The following is a 4,676-nucleotide window of genomic DNA, read 5'->3' as shown; positions in this document are numbered from 1 at the left end:
TCCCAAACTCCTCTATTTTTTAAAAGTACCATTCAAGGGGCCAGCAGGTGGTGTGGTGGTTAAGGTGCTAGACTCCACATGGTTGACCACAGTTCGAGTCCCAGACCTGGCAACTTGTTTACTCACACACTCTGCTCAAATTTTAATAATAAGAACAATAAATAAAATTAAATGATTCTTTTTTTAAAAAAAAAGCATCATTCAAAGGAAAAAATCTCAGATCTTGAAAATAGTCTCTTATAAACTGTATGAATCATTAATCAGCTCTGAAATTATGGTAGCCAACTTAGCATTTATCAACTTTGTTTTCTGACTGTAGGGTACATGTACTCACTGGAAAGAGACTTGCGGGAGGATGAGAAATCACCTCTCAATCATTTCTCCATTCTCAGGATTTCAGGCACACACGCACATGTGCCCTGGTGTGTTTTTCAAGCTGCCAGTTCTGGGACTCAAACCACACCATTGGCCACATGGGATCAAGCTGCCCCAACACTGACTTTTAAAGCTGGGAGGACCTTTATAACCTAGACCTTTTCTCCATTAATTTTTCCCTTCCTTAGCATTATGATACAAAGTTCAAACTGAGGTGCAGTTCAAAAGTAAAGGGTGAGTTTCCTTCCCCTGCCCCTATTCTCAGACTCCACGTGTCCCATTCTAGAGGCAGCCACATCCCACTTTTTGTGACTCTACAAAATTGATTCTGTTGGGTAGTTGGGAAAATCATGATGCATTTTTGCATAGAAAAATACATCATGACTTTTCCAGTGACCCAACATATTTCCATCTACTGTATTTTTGGCACAACTAGCATAATTCTGCTTTTACTTAAGGTATAGCAGAGAATGTAACTACGTATAGAATAGCCCTCATTCTTTTAATGCTGAATAATAATCTGGTTAGGTAGAATACTTCTATTAATTCCCAAAAGCAAAATTGCCAGGTGAAAGGAGAGTGCTTTTAGATTTTCTATCAGGGACCAACAGATAGCATAGTGGTTATGTCGCTGGACTCCCACATGGCCGACCGCAGTTCAAGTCCTGAACCCTGTGGTTTGAAAATCACATTGGGTGTGTGCTTGTGTCCCCAAGATCTCAGGAAGATAATGAAAGAGAAAGGATTGCAACGTGGCCACCTCCCCTGGGGGGTGATTTCGCACTTTCCCTCTCACTATGTGTCTCTCTTCTGAGCGCACATGTGCCCTAAGACAAAAACCTCTAAAAAATGTTGTTTTTCCATCAGCATCTGCAAATAACACCCATAGGGGTTGTACCAGCATCTATAAAAGTCCCTGTTCCCTACATTGTCACTAACAGGACAAGCCAAAGAGCTGTGTGGGTACTTCTGTGAATTCCATCCTTTGTCTATTTTTTACTTAGATTATTCTTTTCCTCATTCATCCATTCGTAGAAGTCCTTTGTATATGAGACACAAATGTCCATTCCCATTTGTCTCTTGACTAGTAAGATTTCTGTTGTCATGAAGAATTTTTACAAACTTTGATTTGCACTCAGATTTATAAAATTTAAATGGCTTTTGCATCTTACGATTCCATCCCCAATTTTAAAAAGTAAGAAATAGAGCCACTAGATTCTTTCTTTGTACATATTACTGCTAATTTAAATGTTTAGGACTTTTTGTTTTCCTTGTGTTTGTTTGTTTTCTTGCTATTTTGAATCATCTTACTTCCCTGTATTTTTCTATCTGACTAGGGTAAGCCTACTGATTTCTGTAAAAAGCTTTTTAATTGATTCTTGTGAAATTTCCAAATGACCATTCATGATGATAATACTTATTTTAGATCACTCCCTTTTTTTGCTTATGATTTTTGTCTTATCACTGCCTAGTACCCTGAGAAAAGAGTTTATTGCTTTAGTTGAGAGCACTGTTTATTTTTTGCCTTTATGAGAGATTTTTTTTGGACAGTTTTACTGCATTACAATTTGCCCCAAGGTTCAGGTGCATGCAACCATGTCCAGTGTGTTCAGTTCGGTCTGGGAGCCAGACTTAGTCCTCCCACACAGTTTCCAGCTTCAGCGGGAGCTCTTTATTTATTTTTTAAAATTTTGCCAGAGGGGGCCAGCAGATGGCGCGGTGGTCAAGGGCACCAGACTCCCACATGGCCGACTGCAGTTTGAGTCCCTGGACCTGGCAGCTTGCTTTCTCACTTTCTCTCTCTCTGTGTCGTTCTCTCGCTCTCTCTCTCTATCACTCTGTCCCTCTCTGGTCAAATAAAAGAAATAAAGTAACTTTAAAAAAAATTTGCCAGAGGGCACATGTGATTGCCACAGAGAGACCGAGAAAGAGGAAGAGGAAGAAAGTATCCCCACATGGGGCATGATCGTGCTGCAGTCCCTTTTCCATTTCTCTGTCATGTCTGGATTTTGGGAACACATGCACATGTACCCGGCATGTTTTACAAGACACCAGAGCCAGGATTCGAACAGCATGGTTGGTCATGTGGAATCCAGCTCCCTTAACCATGAACCAGTGCAGGGAGCTCTCCTTTTTGTTTGTTTTTTGGTTTGTTTTTTTTTTTTAAGTTTTGTTTTTAGAGAGTTTTGTTTTGTTTTTTTTTGTTTATGTTAAGGTAAACCATCCAAGCAGTTTTTATTCATTAATATTCATAAATACACACAGCAGTTTCATCAGAGATTTCAATTTTCCTCTTCAGTTTGAACGTGGAGTATTAAGAGAGCCGTTGCATGTCAAGGTACAGGAAGCAGAGACCACCCCTGCACTGCTACCTACATGTACCTGCTAGAGTAAACATTAGTTAAGTGGAAATGATTATCATATATATTTTCTCTCTTCCTTTTGAATGTACACAATGTAACAAGAGTGACAGACCTGAAATTACAATCACCAAACAAACCCAAGATAGTTGTTGTCCACTTTCATTGGCAAATACAGCACAGAGGACATTGTCTGCGAATTGGGATGTCATCAAAGAGGAGGTGGTGGAGGCTCGTTTCCTTTATTACTCTCTTTTAAATTTAGGTTTTCTAAAGCAACATCTAAAGGCATAATATCTACACAGCCCATAGCACAAAAATCTGCCATCTCCCCCCGTTCATCCTCGTCTGAGGACGAGCTCTCTTCGCGCACTAGGGTGGACAGAAGGAGCTCTTGGACAAACAGGCTGCGGTCTGCGCGCTCGCTTTCCATGGACTGGCGCTCCGTTTCAGACATTTTAGGATCATTCAACCTTGTTAAGAGAAACTGGGCATTCTTTTTTTTCTTCTTCTTCTTTTTTTGGAGAGGGTTTTTTGCTATAGGGCGCGTGCGCTCGCCAGACAGAGAGACAGAGGGACAGAAAGCAGGAAATCATCCCCCCACTCACCCCAGGGAGGATGGCCATGCCGCAATCCCTTCTCCTCCATTCTCCTCTCGGGATCTTGGGCACACACGCACAACGCGCCTGGCGTGAGTTTAAGCCATCGGGTCCAGGACTCGAACCACGGTCGACTAAGTGGGAGTCCAGCGACATAGCCATTAACGCTAACTGCTGGTCCCGAGAAACTGGGCATTCTGGAGAGCTTGCTGGCGGCTTCCTGTATTAGCTGCGTTGGTTACCATGGATTGTGTGATCGTGGTGGTGACGCTGCTCTTGTTAGTGCGCCGGGTCGCGTTGCCCGCGGTCTCCTGTTGCTGCCATGCTGCTGTTCCAGCTGCATCTGCAGCTGCAGTTGTTGTAACAGCTGTAGGATCCATGGCTTCCCTATTGCTTGGAGAATATGAACTCTAAGAAGAAGAAAGTCCACCAGTAGAACTGCTAGTAAAGCACGTGTTTGATCTACCAGCAGGAAGACCTCCTAATCCCTGGGCAGGGTGAAACATTCTAAGTACATGTCGAACACCACTAGATGCATCTAAATCTCGAGGGGTTCTGTGTTCAAGTGTAAGGTGAGCTGCAAAGTCATCTGTGACATGATTAGGGTCGCCTCCAGGTAGTGCTGCAGATATTGGACAAATCACTTCTGTTGATGTTTCTGCGTGTTCAGAAGTAACATGTTCTTTTTATTTTTTTGAGAGTTTTTTTTGCTATAGGGGGCGTATGCTCGCCAGAGACAGAGAGAGACATAGAGACTGAAAGCGAGAAATCACCCCCCCAGGGGGGATGGTCACACCACAATCCCTTCTCCTCCATTCTCCTCTTGGGATCTTGGGCACGCACGCACACGCGCCTGGGGTGCGTTTTAAGCCACTGGGTCCAGGACGCGAACCACGGTCGACTACGTGGGAATCTAGCGACATAGCCATTACGCTAACAGCTGGTTCCCAGAAGTAACATGTTCTTGAAGAGATGTCTCCTATAGCCCATTTTTCCACAATAGGGACAAGTAAAAAACTGTGGCTGCTCTACAGAGAAAGCTTCCCCGCCATAGTACAAATCAAAATCTACCCTTGTTAATATGCACTGCATTGGGTGGTCAGTTGTATGCCTTGTCGTTGCACCACTTTCATAACGATGCACAAAGATCGTAATCGCAGCAAATCAAACACTTATATCTGCAACCTCGAAAGTTTCCTTTTAAACATGCATCACAGCTGACACCTTCATTTTCGGGACATCCTAGTTCAGACGGTGGCGGCGCGGCCCCTTCCAGGCTCCGGCTGCAGCGTCCCCCGCGGGGTCCCGGCATGCCCGCGCCCGCCGGCCGACTCCCCACCCC

General features: G+C 43.8%; 1 pseudogene; it reads right to left on the bottom strand.

Moving 5' to 3' along the window:
* Positions 1-2,777: 2,777 nt before the first annotated feature.
* Positions 2,778-4,469, bottom strand: LOC102498387 (E3 ubiquitin-protein ligase KCMF1-like; annotated as a pseudogene).
* Positions 4,470-4,676: the final 207 nt, after the last annotated feature.

This window comes from Tupaia chinensis, unplaced genomic scaffold (genome assembly GCF_000334495.1).
Source record: "Tupaia chinensis unplaced genomic scaffold, TupChi_1.0 Scaffold000511_1, whole genome shotgun sequence".
NCBI lineage: Eukaryota > Metazoa > Chordata > Mammalia > Scandentia > Tupaiidae > Tupaia > Tupaia belangeri.
Note: the sequence above shows the minus strand (reverse complement) of the source record. Positions and strands in the feature narration are given on the sequence as shown.